Consider the following 19,235-nt stretch of genomic DNA (forward strand, 5'->3'; position numbering starts at 1 on the left):
GTAACACAATTTAATTTGTACCCATAAATCTAGAAATTTTTTTTTTAAAAAAACAGTATTTTGTGATCCTTCTAACAAACTCTGACACAAAAGGAGAGAGGGCATTTCTTCACTTTGCCTCAGTCATAGCAGAATCCTGGCATCAAAAGGCCTCCTATGTTTTTGCATTGGTCATTGATGGAGGCCCAAAATTACACACAAAGAAGTTGGGATGCCCGCAGAGCAACAGTTGTACCAGGTAATACAAGGCAATATCCAGTAAATGGCCACCAGAATTTGGCAGTATGTGGTCTCAGCACAGTAGTTTTGATGAGATATCTCTGATAGAGAAGTGAGGGTGTGGTAGGTCTAATGGGATTGTTCTGTGTTCCCAGGGTTTTAGGGTGAAAAAGCATTAGTGTTTCCTGCGGATTATACATGAGAAAGCTGATATGAAGCTTCTAAGATGCTGTCTAAGAAAACACCTGAAGGTCCGAGGGGACATCAGCAGAAGGAACCTAGAAAGGTTCCACTGGTTGCTTGGGGATAAAGGAAGTAGTCATAACAATCAGATGGAATCAGTGCCTTCCCTTGTGCCAAATGGACTTCAGGCAAAAGATCCTAGTAAGAGGATCATTTAATTCTTCACTCTCCTCACTTGGTTTGGACATATTAAGTCTTGAATTGAAACTGCATTTTGGAAGCATGCAGGGTAGCCAAAAAGAGCTATCCCTACAAACGTCAAAGTGGGCTTGATGAGGTGCACAGGAGGTAAAGTTGTTTTCTCATCACCCTCCACGAGTCCTGCTTGGCCAACATAATCATTACATATTCATGAGTTCTTTATAGTCTCTTGATCATTTAATGAAGGTGTTCCCTGTGAGTTAAATGTTTCTGAAATCAGGACACACACCTTGCAATTAATACATACATTTAACATTATGGAAACAGTGTGGCTTTTTTCTTTCTAAAAATGAGTTATTAAGTTGATAGTGAGCCTTGGAATAAAAGAAATATGGTAATACAGAGAAGACACTACAGTCCATTAGCACTCCATCCCCACCACCAAGTCAGAAACTGCAGTGGGTCATATTTGTATAATAAAACATGACAGCCTGATCAGGAAGCAGTAGTAGCCTTGCAGCCCCTATGTGGGCTACCCCCACTTTTCTAAAATCCTAACAGCTGCATTAGCAGGTACACAGTCATGAGATGAAGTGACAAACTTGTGATTGGCCAAACTGTCCAGCAGAACAGGCTTGAGGGCCTGGCAGATTCCCTAATCTGCATCACTGATTTTGGCAGCATCGCTGTCAGGGAACCCAAATGTCAGCACCAGACTCATGTCCCCAGGCTCAGGGAACAGGGCAGGACAGAGTAGCAGAGAATGTCTGGGCCATGGAGGTTTCTTCAAAACAGAGGAATAGATTTTCAGTGACAGATGGCCAGAAAGCTAACTGAACAGATCAGCTTTATTAAATTTTGAGAGCAACAAATGATTAAAATTTATTTCACAGCTATTTAAATTCTTAAATAAATTCTTTTTCTGGATGAGGTAAACAGTGATGGCAAAGCATGCTGTTTTATGTCCCTTCCCCTGCATGTGTGCCTCTCTCCAGTCGAGCCAAGTATCTCTTTCCTCTTGGATTGAGCCTCTCTGAGAAACTGATGAGCCAGAGGCCAAGGTTTCTTTCTCTCCATCTGCTCCACCCTGCCTGAGTGCCTTTCTCTGACACTAGGCCTCCGTCAGAGACATCCCTTCCACTTTTGACAAATATGATGTCTGTAAATTTGAATTCAGGCTGAAAGGATTGGGTCTCAGTCCTTTCTCTGCTGGAATTTCACCAGGACCCTTTGCAAATTTGCGAATACCCTGCCCAGAAAACTTATATGTATCAATGAATTTTGTGACAACAGGGATAATACTTTAAATGAGTTAAATTCATTTGGACTTTGCTCCACCCAGGAAGCATGTTTGTGGTAACCATTCTACCATTATACTTTGGGGAAGGGTGGGGGCATTGCATTCCACTACGAAAATGAATCCAATGTAATGTGAAGGAAATCCCTCTATGAATAGGAATAAGGATGAGAAGGGATGTAAGAGAAAATCTGTTCAGTCCCAGCCCGGGAATATCTGTGAATGAGAATGAACAGAGACGAACAGAAGCAGGAGTCAGCCCAGCATGTCTTGTGGAGACCCTGCACTGCCCCAGGCAGAAAATCTCTCTGTTACAGCATATAAGTTAAAAGAGGTGAAGGTTAAAGAATTTTTGTGCCATGTACTGTTTGAAATTCTGAAGGAGACCAAAGTGCAGTTTAGCCCCGTGGTAACAGTAACATGATACCAAAAAGCACAGTGAAAATGATAGCACAGCATATTTAAAGAGATAAACTGTCTAAGCCAGCATACCCAAGTGTTTGGTTCTCATGTAGAAGAGAGGACTAAGACAAAACTCAGCAGTCCTGCTGCACAAAACAACCTGAGGGCCATAGTTGAATGGAGGTGCAACTCCCCTGGCCGAAACCTCTCCATCCAAGAAACTAGTGACAATAGCTTTCTAACCTGAGTTCCCTGCATTGCCTAATTTATTCATCCACCAAAGCTGCCATTTACAATGGAAGACTAATAAGCCACACAAGGCTAATTTCTTTTTTTGTTTTTTGTTTGATTGTTTGTTTTCGAGACAGAGTCTGGCTCTGTCGCTCAGGCTGGAGTGCAGTGGCGCGATCTCAGCTCACTGCAAACTCCACCTCCCAGGTTCAGGCCATTCTCCTGCCTCAGCCTCCTGAGTAGCTGGGACTACAGGTGCCCACCACCGCGCCTGGCTAATTTTTTTGTATTTTTAGTAGAGACGGGGTTTCACTGTGTTAGCCAGGATGGTCTCGATCTCCTGACCTCGTGATCCACCCTCCTCGGTCTCCCAGAGTGCTGGGATTACAGGCGTGAGCCACTGCGCCCGGCCAATTCCTTACTTAATCTTTCCAACAGGAGACAAGGTAGTTAGTCTTCCTGGGCAGAGTTATCACAATATTAGTCTTTTGTGACTCTTTCTGCTCCCCATCAATGGGAAGAATGAGGAAGGGAATGGGCAGAAAGAAGACTTACAGACATCTGCAGTTTGGGGGTTTTGGGGAAAAGAAGCAAGTCAGCTTTTAAAGATCATGATGGATTTAGGCACATATACCTAAGTGTTAGCTCTCATTATTTCTGATCCAACATAGAAAATAAAGAAGATCTATTTTTATTTCACACGCCTGAATGGTAGAGCAAAAATGCTTTATGATTTCATTTTACAGCTTTATGATTTCATTTTACAACTGCTGAGAAAAACAAAATGAGCTCTGCGTGACCAAAACTCCTACCACAACTAGATTGGTTACTATTATTATTATTATTCATTTATTATTGGTTTTCCTTGTCAAGGAATGGTCATCCTTGTCAAAGAATGGTCATTAGCAAGTTTATTAACTGAGATGAAAAATGTAAGAGAAAGATCAGATCTGGGACAAGAAAGAAAGATCATGAGAAAGATCAAAGTATTGAGTCCAGGGTTCATTCTTGTCACAATTTTATGCCTGCAATTCATATGAAATTAGAACTGCAAACACTAATTAGTAAAATTATCTGCATAAAGATCATTGTTGAAACTGTACAACTGAATGAGATTGGCCTCAAGAAAAGGTAAAAAGAAAAGATAATCTTGTGAGACACGTTCATTTCAAGGGCAAATAGCTGAAGATGAATAAGAAAGAGAAAAGTCAGTGAGGTGACCACCCCAGGAGCTATAGACACAAATAGAGAGCATAAGAATAGCTCTACATTGAAACTTTTTGTAGCTCATTTCCTATCTTTTTAGGATAGGGAAGAGAGAATGAAGTTAGAGTATTTGCTGAAATTGAGGGATATAGTGTTGCTATTGACATCTGGAGGAGAAAAGTTTTACAAATACTATTATTTAATAGATGAGAATGAAAGAATTGCAGAGCAGTGGGAAGGATGAAGCTGAAATTATAGCTGGAGCTATAGGAGATCAAATGAGAATGATTCTTGTGGACTCCCCTAAAAGACACCAGGAAAATATAGCAAGCAAAACTAAGTTTATTAGACTTTCTTCAGTGACAGAGAAGAGCTGCTTGATAAGAGTCTTAGTAGCATCCTGGAAGAAGGAAATCAGAAAGGGATACATATAGGCTTTAAGATCTGACTGGGTGGTTTTTAGGCAGGTCTTGCAAGGCAGGTCACTGGTTGGGATTATGGAGCATTATGACCCAGCAGCTTTAGAATAATGTGCACAGTAAGGCAAGCGTCTCAAAGCAAATCTTGATGATTAAGCTGTTAGTTTAGTTGATTCAGTCTTATTTTGAGGAGTAAATATTTCCTGTGACAAGAAGTTAAGTTATTCTTGTTCTTGGCATTATTTAACATGAAACAGGAAAGACTACAGTTATTATTTAGCGTAGGGACAGGAGATTGTTTTACTTTCAGTTCTCATTTTATAATTTTCTCTGGGGATAGTAAGAAAGGAGCCAGAGGAAAAGGGAAATGTGGGGATTATCTAGCATTAATAATTGACAAGCTGTATAAGATAATGGTGAAAGAGGGAACAGTCAAGCCAGATCCAGAGGACATAGTTGAAATAGTGGATCGCAGGGTAGTAAAGCAGGAGGGGAGATTGATAACATGTTGTAGCTTCAGTGAAAGAAAGGATTTGAAAATATTAAATAATAGAAGATTAGGCCGAGAAAGGATAACAACATTTTAATATATAAAGTGAAAAATGATTTACTATACTTTTTGCTAATTACAAACAATAGATTCACTTAATTATACCAATATTTATACAGTAAGCTAAAATAAAACATTCATCCTTTCCCCCAATTTTTTGACAGGTAAATTCATCCTCATACTTTAAAACCAGTTCAGATCTCATCTCTGGGAAGCTTTCCTGACTTTCTGAAGTACCTTCTCTGACTCCCACAGCACATAGCATGGTCTAAGATCTCCACAGTGATTCCCAGAACCATATATAGTTCACAAATGTAAGAGAGGGGAAAACTACATCACTATTTAAAACCAACACTGACTGCAGCCACCTCAGCACCTAAGGAAGCGTAAAATTTTTTCCATAGAGTAGAAAGCCTTCTACTTAACAAAATTGGTTCCCAGTCCACTGCGGCTGTAAAAGGAGAAATCTCCAGAGTATGATTTGGAATGGTTCAGTGAAATAAAGAATAAAATTGCCTTACATTCAAAATGAGCAAGAATTTAGGGAATTGGAAGCAAATTCCAAATATAAGGACACTGTAGAGGGAGCAAAGGATCAGACAACACCCACATATGGGAGGTCATTAGAGCAAAATTGGTCAGCTTCTGATAGTAGAATTGACCTAAGAAATTCTAAAAAGAGAGTAACACTCACGTTTAATTATTTTCCATGTGTCCTTTGTCATCACATCACCTGAAACCTTTAATAATGCATACTACATGCATTAATGCCTTATGTTTCATAGGAAATCAAGAAAAGGGGGCTGAATTCCACATATGGTCTGTGCACGGCATAGAAAATAGGATAGCCGAAAGGTGAAAAACAAGTAAGATCAATTGTAGAATGAGATGACCATGAGACTATAAGCCCATAGAGTCTGAAACAACAACAAAACCTTGCCAAGGGCCGTGGGCTTCCTCTGGGATAAGCAATAAGTATCTGAACAATGTTTCTTAAATGTCCAAGGAAAGGAGTTGTCAGGTACCATCTGGTGTCCACTAGCTGACCTTGTGTTCCCCATTACAAGAGTGAGTCCTTCAGGGTAGGGAAATGTACATTAAACATCATTGCACTCTCAGTGCCTAGCACAGTGTATGACATATAGTAAGTAGTCAATAAGTACTTGTTAAATAAATGGATAAATATATAAAGAAATCAATTCATTTTTATTAGGGCAAAATGAGATAGTGTCTTGGTGGTATGAGAAAAGTATCAAAATGAAAAAATGAATGTGGAAACAGGAGAGCAGTAAATTCATATTCAAAGACCTATAATAGGAAAAGCACTCATATATTTACATGTCATGTTCTGCTCTTGGGAAGTATGAGTAATAAAACTGGAAGTGTAACACTGCAGTTATTAAAAAGAGAAGGTAAAATATAGGGGAACATGAAGTCCTCATGAAAGACTATAGAGATGTGCAAAGACTATAGAAAAAAATAATGATCATGTTGACAAGCTTAGCCTCAACATTATAGTGTTACTTAGGTGATAATTTCTTTTATCATCTCTGTGAGCAGACAGCAGCAACACTTATACAAACAAGAAATCAGAGGCCAAAAAAAAAAAAAAGAATTGATTTAAGTCTATGACATTCTCAAAGCCCAGTTTCCTATTCCACACTGGTAGTGAGGAAACCAAGACCTCAAAGGAAAGATCACCCCCCAGAATAAGGAGATTCTCTGCCAATCTCCCTGCAATTATAAAGCCCTGTGGGAATTTTATTTCGCTACCCATCCCTCTGCTGAAAGAACCACACCTTCCCTATGCTTGCTACTCTTTCGAATAATAACCTTTTGGAATTTTTAGATAACCCTGGAGGCATTTGAGAAAGTTAAGAATCACTATATTTGTGGTAAATTGTGATTTAAAAATAATGTATTGCAACTTGAATTTCACACGCCTAAGTCATTTTTTCCAAAATGGCAGAAAAAGTACCATTCTGATAGATCTAAAGCAATAAACTTGGCTTCGAAGAATTAGATTTACAGGTCATATTTATAATATTAAGGCATTCTTCCATACTAAAGCTAAAAAATGAAGGGTATGGCACTTTTTTTTTAATAAAATCAAGGCAAGGGGACTAAATTCAATATGATAGAAAGTGTTGCCAACAGGATTGGGGAGGTGGTGTGAGGATTACTTCAAGCCGTAAAATTACTCCATATAAATATGTAACTTTGGTACTAGCTTTCTTTACATTGTAGGAGAAAACAGACTAAATTTAAAATTCAGCAACTATTTATTGGGATTTTGTTTTTATTGCTAGGAGTTGACATAGCATACACAATATGTAAAAGCCTGTCATACAGACTAGCTTATGATCAGGCCAGAATAATTATCATAATATTTAATGAGAAAATACAAATCTTTATTTTATTCTCCGAGAAAAACCAACAGTGCTCCCACTTCTCATTTTTGAAAAAGAATTTATAATATTTGACACCAAATGATTCTTGCAAAGTGCTTTTAGAACCTAGGTAAGAAGACTGCTCTCAGATACAAAGCACTGAACCTTTTTTTCTTTCTTTACTTGTAAAAAATAAAGACTCCATCTAGCCCATCAAGTCATTTTACAAAGCCAAACAAATCACTTATTTTTCTCTGCTTTATATTTTTCAGAAGATTTCTAGGCAATTTTCCAAAACCATTTCTCCTTTATTTTAAACAAAAGAACCTTTCCTCACTATCCCCTCACAGTTACCTTTCATGTCTGAAACTCACTTTACTACCTTTATAAGCATTGTTATAGATATTCTAAAACAAAGCTAAGTCACAATGACTAGAAACTGTAGAGATAAATGACAACTGCTGAAATAAGAACAAACAGAGGCAATTTATTTAGAATTTGCTCTAGCAAGGAAGTCAGCCACCATCACTTGCATTTAGCAGAATTCAAAACTGGACAAAGAAGTGGGAAAGTGAACAAATAAGAAGGCTTTTTAATAGTGAATAAAAAAGAAGGCTTCAAATATGATCTGATTGGAAACTGGAAGCTGGAAGAGGGATAACTAAAATAAGGACATAATATGTATGATATGCATCATATGGCTTAGAGAATCTACAGTATTTGGCTTTCTCTGGTTGCTCCTGAGTTGGAAGCAAAGGCAAACATAGGGAAGCTAGCAATGATTAACCACGTCCTAATCATTGCAGGACAGTTGCTGCGCAGCTGTGGCTTAGCTTCCCCAGCTGTTTGCTGCAGAGACTGTGGGTCAGAATTCTATTGTGATATATGATCTGGCCACCATCTAATTTTATAGTCAGTTTCTCAGTCTCCATTTTTGGTCAGTACCTCACTTGTAAAAGTTGACTACTTCACAAAAGGCTAGATATTAAACCTTCATTTTCAGGGATTGTTCACCCACTTCCACAATCAACTGCATAGCAAGACTGTCTTGCCCTTTTTGTTATATCATCATGGCAATCATGTAAGAAGAGAGCAGTTTTTCTGGGCAGAATAGAATGGACTAATATAATGACCACTATGGGAGAATCAAGAATAATTAATAGTCCCTGTAACATGCACGGAAGCAGAAACTCCATCCAATTACCCAACCAAGGCCAAGAACAAATTTCATAGACCTGAGAACCAGCCTTAGAGAAACAAATAACTTTTTCATTATGGTGATGTATGGCCTGTACTACCTTGTCTGTTTCACTGATACAAGTAGAGTAAGAATTAACAATGGCACAGATGCTACCACTACCAGGCAATAAGAAATCTAGAGCAATGTGATTGTCCATCACTACTCATGCCAATGAGTTGAGACTGGTCTGTATTTCATCTAAAGCAAAGGTGATATCATTAATAACTTCTGCCAATGTTGATGATCAGTTTCTTACAGTGTTTCGTGTCTGTATGATTCCCATGGGTGGGAACACTTCTCTGATTGTTTGCATAAACAATGAGTCAATAATTTCCCCAGCTAGAAAATCTTAATAATCAAAGGTGGCATTGTTTTGGAGCTTGTGTGTGAATCAGAATTTACAGTCTTGGTGATTTATAGAATCAGAGTCTCTATGTTTGGAGACAAACAAGTCTCCAACTACTGTTCCTAAAGTGTATGAGGTGATAGTCTGAAGCAAACAGGATCAGGCATCCTTAGCACAAAGGAAGTGGTATTCAGTTAGGGGCACATGAAAAACCAGGAAAAAGGAGTCATTTTGACATGAAGTCAGAACCAGGCCTTATGTTAATTGTATTACATATCTGGGTCCCTTTTAGTCTCATAAAGTGGCAAGCATTTGGCCCACTGCCCTGTGGCCCACACCCTATGAAGGTTGTTAAATTAAAGTTTAGAATAACCTAGATTTTATCAGTAGATTATAATAATTCGTCATTTTTCTTGGAGAAAGGGACTCAGCAAAGTCATAGGTTGATTTGTTTAAAGTTATCTGTCCATGGCAGTGTAGGTGGAAACACCATCAGCTAAAATTTCCTCTGATTTCATTTGATGAAGCCAGAAATTATTATCCCAGAGGTTTTATTGTGGGGATTCAGTGATGAATGGAATGTCCAGCAATCAACAAGAATGGGGCAATGACCACTCTTTGGGATAAACCTAATAAAGGAATTAAAAAGATTATATTCTGATCTGACAATTATAAAAAAAGAAGGAAAAGTGAAAAAGAGGCTGTTATGAGTGGATGACAATCAGAGGTCTATAGAAAATGAGAAGAAGAATGACCGTAAGCAAGCAGTGACAAACAAAACAAGTTATTCAGGGGTTCTGGTTCAAGGTCTTGTTTGGAATCTGTCCACTATTGAGGTTGTCGGCTTCTTCTGAAAGTCTTATGTCAGCAGTCAGCTTCTGAAGATGAGCAGCTTCTAGAGGATCTCTGAAAATCCTCATTATTGAGATCCCCTGTTGGAGTAGACTTCTAATTGTGTTGGAGTAGACTTCTAATTGTGTGGAATTCAATAAGTTTTGAGAGCAGTTTTTCTCTCATGTCTCTTCCAATGGAAAAATACCTACTGATTGAAGATCACAAAGAGACTGTTTGGGAAGATGTGGGAAGGTGACCTTAACCTATTAACGACAGGATTGAATAAAGCATAGGCACTCCTTTCAGTATTTTGTCATCTCTATGTGAAGCAGGGCGGATCTAGTACTGGAGGTGAAATTCCTCAATGTATGGGCCTTCTATTTACCAGTTCACAGAGGGATAACCAATGTGTCCCTAGAAGAGTCATTCATATGCCCGTAGGGTCATTGAAAGTATTTTGGCCGTGGGAGCAACAGGACTTTTTCTGAAAGGCTTGGTAATTTTAATTTACAGATGGCACTGGTATTTTGAACCTTTCTAGAATATCATGGGTAGTAAAAGCAGTGTAGTTTCTGAGTAAGGGGTAAAACCTTACTGAGTTATTTTATAATAGTTCTCATAAAATGTGTAGGTTGGTCATTTGATATAAACTTGGTATCTCCAAGTTGAAAGCATTAGCAGCTTTTTAACAACTGTAAGTGCTATAACTTTTTGGCAAGGAAATGCTGTTTTGCCCTATATTGAAAATAAACTTATAACAATAATAAAGTATTTGAATCCTAAAAAGGAGGAGAGCTGGATAAAATCCATCTGCTGGAGTTCAAAGGGCCATTAAAGTTCTATTCCTGACCGTGTCTCACCTTTAGAGCTTCCCCAGGGTTATGTTACTGACAGATGACAAATGACCTTCAGCTATCTTCTTAAAGTTTCCCAATTAATGTTGATTTAAGATGATAGTAACCAACTTGTTCATGTCAGGATGAGTAGTTTCATGGAGAAATTGAACAGTATATATTTGAAATCATCTAATGCTACCAAACAGCTAACTCAAGAGCATCAGAGATAAGTCTAGAGAAAGGTCTCACCATGCATTTTCCACTCTTCTTTTTCCAAATCAGGAACCAAACATTGATATTTTATAATGATCTCTGATTTCCTCCAGAATTTTCCTTTGAGGATTTAGTTAATATCATAACCTTGGTTAAGATTGCCTGTCTGGCATAATAATCTTCTTGAGCACTTCCTTTCGCTTCTCTGTTATCGCTTTTGGCACGGGTCTCAACCTTTATAATAGCCACCTCTCTAGGAAGTAGGAGTGCATTTACAGTTCCTTAACTTGGTGTTCATTTTTTATAGAGGTTCTAGCAGTGGTGAGAAATCCTTTCTGTTTCCAAAGCATCCCAAAGTCATATACCACTTCAAAGGTATACCTGTTCTCTGTATACATATTTACATATATGTTTACTCTCTAGTTTTTGACTAATTGACAGGTTCTAAAAAGTACAATAAATTCAGCCATCCGGCCTGGTTTTACTTCAGGAGACTATATTCTAAAGGATAACTTAAATTAATGATAACATATCCCATTTGATAACCTCCAGTTTTAGTTTTAATTTTGAGGTAGAATCCATCAACAAATAATATTAGATTGGAGTTCTCAATGAGAGTCTCTAATAAATCTTAGTGAGGCACAGAAAGTTTCCTAACAAAGGTTAGGAAAAGGAAAAGAACTGTGAAATTCCACTTCTTCTGGTAGAGATAGTAGAATGGCAGGATTCAGGGTGATATAACAGTGAATTGTAATATAAGAGAGTGACAGTAACAAAATCTCAGTCAGTAGGAATGTCTATAATGTCTGAGGAACCAAGTAGAGAACAGAGGACTAGTTTACCAGAAGCATCAACAAATTTGGCAGTCTGCAGCTATCATCTTGAGACAAGACGGCCTTTGCAACAAGGTCAGGATTGAGGCTGTAAGTAATGGTTTTTGTGGTTTACATGAAGTTTAGTTGAAGCCACAAGGGCTTATTTATTTTGTTTATGTGCAAATAGACAAAGGAGTTTTGTTTGTTTGTTTGTCTGTTTTTAAGACAGGGTCTCACTCTGTCATCCAGGCTGGAATGCAGTGGCATAATCAAAACTCACTGCAGCCTCAGCCTCCCAGGCTCAGGTGATCCTCCCACCTCAGCCTCCCAAGTACCTGAGACTGCAGGTGTGCTACCACCACATCTGGCTAATTTTTTGTATTTTTACTAGAGACAGGGTTTTGCCATGTTGCCCAGGCTGGTCTCAAACTTCCAGGGTCAAGCAATCTGCCTGCCTAAGCCTCACAAAGTGCTAGTATTACAGGTGTGAGCAACCACACCCAGCAGACAAAAGAGTTTTCTGTATTTAGGAATGCTGATATGGGTTAAATTGCTCCCACCATCACCAAAAGATATGTTGAAACCTTAACCTCTGTACCTCAGAATATGACCTTACTTTGAAATACAGTGGTTGCAGATATAATTAGTTAAATTAAAATGAGGTCATACTGGGATACAGTGGGCCTTTAATCCAACCTGACTAAACCCCTTATAAGATAAGGAGATGCCACAGGGAGAATATGGCCATATGACATCAGAGGCAGAGATTGGAGTGACGCATCTACAAGCCTACGAATGCCGAGGATTGCTAGAAAATACCAGAAATTAGGAATAAGCAAAGAAGGAGTCTCTCCTACAGGTTTCAGAGAGCACATAGTCTTGATGCCTTGATTTCACACTTCTAGCCTGCAGACAATAGGCTGAAACAAAAAATTTCTGTTGTTTTAAGCCATCCAAAGTATTTTATGGTACTTTTTTTATGGAATATTTAGGAAACTAATAAAGATGCCTAGGAAAGGACACTGCTGAAGAGAGTTCTCAGGTTACAGAAGACCTGTTCCTATTTGGGCTCCTGGAGGACACAGTCTCTTACTAAGGACTCAGTCACTTCACAAAGAAGTGTCAAAATTTCAGAAAACCTTTGCATCCATTGTCTGCAATATCCAGTTAAACCTAGTAGTCCTCCAATTGTCATTTTGTGAGCAATCTAGGATAAATTTGGATAGTCTTTATCAAGAGAAGATTTTTTCCATCCTTACAGAGATCATGCCCTATATGTTGTTACATAATAATAAAAAATACTGCACATTGTGCCTGAATAATCTTGTTTCCTTTCTTTTCTAAGTTATGCCTTAAATAAACAATTCTGTTCAGATACAATATTCCCCCGAGTGGTCACTGAAGGTTCAAAGGATCCCTGATGAAGTTATACAATTTAGAGATATGGTAGCATAAATAATGAGAGTATATGTAAGACATAGAAATTTTTCCTGTAAGAGCAAAAGATTTAAACCTAGACAACTCAATGACAGCTAGCAACAGTCAGGCAAAAATGATGCTTATATGCTTTGTGTCTCAGTTCTCCAACCTGATGTTGTCCCACCTGTATTTTTAAGGTTCTTCAGAGAAACAGAATAGATAGGATATACTATATATAAATATGTATGTGGAGATTTAGTGTAGAAATTGGTTCACACAATTATGGAGGCTGAGAAGTCCTGTGATCTGCTGTCTTTAAGCTGGAGAACAGGAACAGCAGTGGTGTTATTCAAACTGAGGCCAAAGGCCTAAGAACTGATGGGTGGAGGAAAGTAGCTGCTGGTGTAAGCTGTGGAGTACAAAGGCCTGAGAACCATAAACTCCAGTGTCTAGTAGCAAGAAAAGATGGATGGCCCAACTCAGGAAAGGAAAATGAATTCATCCTTCCTCCAGCTTTTTGTTGTATTCAGTTCCCCAATGGGTGGGAAATCTTTACTCAGTGTACCATTCAAATGCTAATTTATTCTAGCAACACCTTCACAGACACACTCAGAAATATTTTACCAGTTATCTGGACATCCCTTAGTCCAATCAATTTGACACATAAAATGAACCATCATATCACCTTTAAATGCAGATCCAACAACTTACTTTCCCCCTTCCTCTCACTGGCAGGTGGAAAGCTAGCGAGAATGCTTTCTCTGAATCAAAGCCAAGTTCTCCAAACAGAAATCAAGGCAAAAGAAAAACTTTATCCAGTTTTATTGGAGACTCATAGCATAGTGTGCCCAAACAGATGCCAGTCCAATGAAAATTTCAAGCTCACCAATCTGTGAGGCCACCTGGAACAATAGGCCTGGAGCTCCTATGCCTGTATTCTACTGTTTGATTCTCCTTATGACAGACAACACTATTAGATCGCACAATACAAACAGGAAGCACAAAAAGAGCAAAAAGAGATGAAAAGGAATGACTTGATTCTACCAAAGATGTCAAACAGAAAACAATACGACAACTTGGCATCAAACTGTGAATAAATATGCAAGGAACACAATGCACAGGAAACAGAGTTCAGGTCTGTGCAGACCTACAGTGTCAGAATGGATTTGACAAGCCATGAGCAGCAAAGCACAGACGCCTCTGTGGGCACTGCACATGGTCAGAGCCTTGGGTCCACAGCATTAAGCAGTGTATACTGAATCATAGTGGGATTTCAAAGAAAACACAAATAAACAGAGACTGCCCAGATGAGAACAAGCAGAGAGTATATATTCAAAGCTTGCTATGGCAAAGGACTCAGCATCATCACGTGTTTGGGACACACTCAAAGACAGAGGGGGAATATGGAAGTTTTGTAGTAAAAAAATAAAGAGATGGCTTCAGGTATGATTTGTTTGGAGGCTGTTTGGATGGGGAAACTGGAGAAAGGATAACTGGATGTGAGGCATTTTAAGTGATTGTTTTCGGGGGTACATTGGCTTTCCTTGGTTGCTCCAGATTTGGAAGTAGAGACAAAAAATAGAGAAGCTGGCAGTGACCGACCAGGTCCAGACTGTTCTGGACTCGTTGCTGCAGAGGTTGTGGGTCAGTGTTCTGCTGTCATATATGATTTGGTCATTGTTCCTTCAAACATTCAGTGTCTCAAAGCTAAAGTATCTATTTTCTTGTACCATTCCCTGTCCTTTCATAAAAAGTGTGGTATTGTACCACAGATATCAAAATTCAAGCAGTGAAGATGTCTTGTTAAAATAGTTAAAAAGGGAGTAAGATGGGATTAAAAAAAAACCACAACTTCATTTTTGAGAGGTTCATTTCTAGTTGTTCCAGTTAAAACTAGGTTGGTTGACCTTTCAGGCTATAAGATATCATGTTCATGTAAAATGATATTTATTAAATCAAGCTCTTGATAGTTAAATTTCTTGTTATGCTTGCCAAAATTCAGAGTAGCCACAGCACAAAGAAATTTAAGAATATATAATAAAACTTTATTAACTGACTTATTAAATTCAGAATATGTGATAATTTGAATAAGAAAAATACTGAAGGTTTTTAATCCACAAAGAAATGTATTCCTAAGTAATTTGTAATTTATACCCTTAAGTCAAAGTAAGTTCAAAAAATTTTTTTATTTCTTTTTAAATAAGCCATTAACCAGAATTTTCACTAATGCTGATCAGCTCCCAATCTCACTAGTCTAAATAAAGAGGACTTATAAATATGACATATTGTGCTTTAAGTAAAATAATGTGCGAATGTGAAAAACCATGTGATTTTGATAATGGTGTAAGTAAAGAAGCAATTTCTATTGAGGTAGCTGAATATTACTGCATTTAGTGTAAATTTAAGTTTCACAATTTAGTATGACATTCTCCCTATAAAACTATACACTATTCAATAATACAGACATTTTCTTACTATAATTACTAACTGAAAACAGAGAAATAAGGGTTGCGGTTAGATTTGCATAAAGAATAGTTCCCAGTATAATAAAACAAGAGCTGAACTTGGTTACCTCAGAGATCTCTTTTAGACCCTGGGGTTTGATTGATAGCTCACCTTTGGGTAAAGTTTATTATGTGCCAAGCACAGTGTTAATCACCTTAAAAATATGAACCCTTTTAATGTGATTCTAACAATAATAGTTATTGAGTGCCTGCTATATGCTGAATCCATGTAAAATTATTGCCTATTTAATCCTCAAAATAATCTAGTAAACTGGGTATTATTATTTTCTTTTTATAAATAAGAAGTGGAATTCTGGAAAGATTAAATACTTTGACTACAAGTTAATTCTCTTTCTGTTTTACCAATCTGTTCTTGCTCCCTCCTCTGGCAAGTCCAGGGAAGGAAGGAAGGGGGCCTTGGGGTCTAGGATGGTGGACAGGAGGCAGTGACTTGGGGCTGGGAGTCTTGTCTCCATGTTCTGGGATGAGAGAAGCCTCCCAAGCCACAAATGGGGAATCCAAAATCAAATCCAAAGCAATCACACCATGGCTTAGAGAGCCAAGAAGCTCAGGCAGAAGCTACATTGCCAAATCCCAGCAAAGAAACCTAAAGTAGCCAAGTTGAAAAGGTTATTTCACTTAAAAGCCCAGATTGTAAGGTCACGGAGTGCAGCAAAGGGGCCCAGAGAAGACAGAAATAACTCCAGAGCTGGCAGCTGCCCTGGTTCATCCCAGCTCCTGCAGTTCCAGATGAGGAGGAATTAAATCAGACTGCATATGTATGGAGCACATAACAGAGGGACAGTGGTACCAGGAGACCTTGATAAATGGTGGCCCTTGAAAATGGCAGCTGCAGAAGGCAGAACTGCTGAAGGAAAGAGCAAGGACTTAGGAACTATATTATTCTGTTCTCACATTACTATAAAGAACTACCTGATACTGGGTAATTTATAAATAAAAGAGTTTTGATTGGCTCACAGTTCTGCAGGCTGTACAGAAAGCATGGTTGGGGAGACCTCAAGAAACTTATAATCATGGGAGAAGGCGAAGGCCAAGCAGGCACGTCCTATACGGCTGGATTAGAAGGAAGAGGAAGAAGGGAGAGATTCTACACACATTTAAACAACCAGATCTCATGAGAACTCACTCACTATCACAAGAACAGCAAGGGGGAAGTCTGCCCCCATGATCCAATCACCTCCCACCAGGCCCCTCCTCCAACACTGGGGATTACAATTCAACATGAGATTTGGAGGGGGACACAGAGCCAAACCATATCAGGAAATTTCTGGGCTCTGTTACTCACTAAGTAAGGGACTTTGGGGAAAGCCATTTAACCTTTCAGAGCCTTAGTTTCTTCATCTATAAAATGGAAATAATAAAACCAAAAAAGCATTTTTATGCAGTCAAAAATAGTAACATTGACTGAAAGTAGCTAGAGCAGAAGATGTCATCCTGTTACTGAGCTTCAGCCTACTCCTGACCCAAGCTGCATCAAAACAGTGCTGTCTAAACAACCTGCTTTGTTGGAGAAATTCAATGCAATGGGATCTGGAATGTAATAGCAATGTAATCACTGGTTATAGCTGTTACAACTATTGTTTTTGTTGTTATACACGAAGCTAGAAGGAAACAGCAGAGACCTCTCTGGTAAGTAGTTCTCACTTAGGCTAGTAGGAGGTATTCAACCTGTTTCTCTTCATTACCTAAACCTAATCCAGATCTAATAAAATTCATCTTGACTATCTTCTTAGAGACAAATCTTTCAGCTACTTTGTGCTTCCATAGGTTGCAAAACTAAATACTATAGTACAGTATTCAGCACAGATGTTTGCCAAATGGACTTGCTTCTGCTTTGAGTTCTATGCCTGTTTTGTACATGAGGAAACCAATGCCCAAAAAGATAATGTGTCAATGAAGAGAAAGAGAAGTCTCAAGAAGAAGTATTTTTTTATTACTATATCTAATACACAGTCATGCAAGGCTCCTAGATACTAGGTGAAATAAGGACTTCTGTGGTTCATTGTTTACTATGTTTTTGTTCATCCTGAGTTTCTATTGATGTACTACAACAGTATTACAACATATTTTTGGCCTATAGTAATTTGTTATCAAAGAAATCTTTCCAGAAGAAGGAGGAAGAGAAAGGAGAGAAGGAGGGGGAGAAAAGGATGGGAAAGCGGAAGAAGAAAGTAAAATCAACATGACTAATTTGGCTTCTGATTTGGAGGTGCATTTATATGAAAAAACAATAGGACAAAATACTTAAAACAGATACTTCTGGGGAATCAGAGATGCAACACTGCCACACCAATAAAAGACAGCTGCTAAAAGTCTGTTCATAATTAGCTGGCTTGTTCCTAGCCTGACACAGCAATAGGATGGCTTACAGAAGAAAGATGCAGCTAATCAGTCCATACCAATTTCTCTCATTAGTTTCACATTTTGGATAGCACTGAAACCAGCATCTGACTGGAAAGAGCCATTATGCCAAACAACTTTGAAACTGTTGGTGCTTTAATTTGCTTGTTTACTAAAGAATACTGTAAATGATTTTTAGCCACTATATTCTTTTGGTTGCTGAGTCATGCATTTTTCCCTAGTTGGAGGGCTTTTACACATGCTGCTCACTCTGCTTAGAATTCTCTGGCTCCCCACATCTACTCCCACCCCCTCAATTCTCAGCTTGCTCCTGTCTGGCTCATTCCTACTCAAACGCCTAATTCACAGAAAGGCCTTTCTGACTCCCTGGGTTGAATGAGGTTCCTGTAATTATCTTTTTACTCATCATATTTACAGAGGATGTTTTGAGGTATCTGTCTTCTCATGCCCCTTCCTCCCATTCATTCCAACTAATCCATCCCCTACTCTATAAACAAAAGAGGATCCTGCTCATCTTTCATTGCTGATGCCTAGCATAGTGCCTGGAACATAAAAAAAACTCAAAATAAGTATTTGTTGAATGAATAGATGGATAGACAAATAGATGGATATAGAGACAGATTGAAAGATCACACACATATCTTGCTATATTATCATGCTATATTAATCAGAGTAACACTAGGTTTGATAACAAACCCCAAAATTTCAGTGGCTTAATGCAAGAGATGTTGGTTGCTTGGTCATATGATAATTTACTACAGGTTTTCTTAGTTGGGGAGAGATGCTGTCTTCTCTATGGAAAAGAGAGCCCAGACTCCTCCTATCTTGGGGAGAGAGGGAAAGAACAAAGTAGAGAAGTCTCTTCTGCTTCTTAAAAGTCTCAGCCTGGGAGGGACACAGATAGACAACTTCTGGTCACATTCCCTTCAAAAGCACTAATCATTATCTGGAGGCAAAGAGGAGGTGCTGAAAAATGAAGTCTTTTTCTGGACACCCTCCTTCCGGTGACAATACCATATGTGAAAAGGAGAGTTCAAATTTTTACTGGACAGCTTACATAAAACTGGCCACAAATATATATAATGAGCCAATCCAGATAACTCAAGCTAAAGCACACTCCAGTCCCCTGATCTGTACATCACTTGTTAATTATGCAGACTTCTACTTCATTTTGCCTATGAAATTATGGCCCTAATAAGACCTTTCTTGCACTGATTTGAATTATTAAAAGTAAAGTCTACAAACCCCTTCTTAAATTTCTTGAAGCTTTTATAGCTTTCTTACATTATTATATAGTTTATTAAATAGTATGTCAAAATTTTACATATAACAAAATGATCTAAGTATTTTTAATGTTGCCTTGACTGCCAAAATTCTCTTCTAATCACCAAGCCTACTCTTATTTAATTATAAGTATTGTAATCTAAGGTAGCATGACTGCATACTCAGAAATAGCTTTGAAATAGTATTTTTAAATATAAATAATTTAAAATAGAACAGTGCTGGTCTTTAAACTATAGCTTAGTGGGGTTTTTTAAATTAGCATCA

General features: G+C 38.2%; 1 pseudogene; it reads left to right on the forward strand.

Moving 5' to 3' along the window:
• The first annotated feature begins 431 nt into the window (after nucleotides 1-431).
• Nucleotides 432-19,235, forward strand: part of LOC112132998 (10 kDa heat shock protein, mitochondrial-like) — a 28,698-nt pseudogene continuing 9,894 nt past the window's right edge.

The sequence above is a fragment of the Pongo abelii genome, chromosome 3 (assembly GCF_028885655.2).
Source record: "Pongo abelii isolate AG06213 chromosome 3, NHGRI_mPonAbe1-v2.0_pri, whole genome shotgun sequence".
In the NCBI taxonomy this organism is placed as follows: domain Eukaryota; kingdom Metazoa; phylum Chordata; class Mammalia; order Primates; family Hominidae; genus Pongo; species Pongo abelii.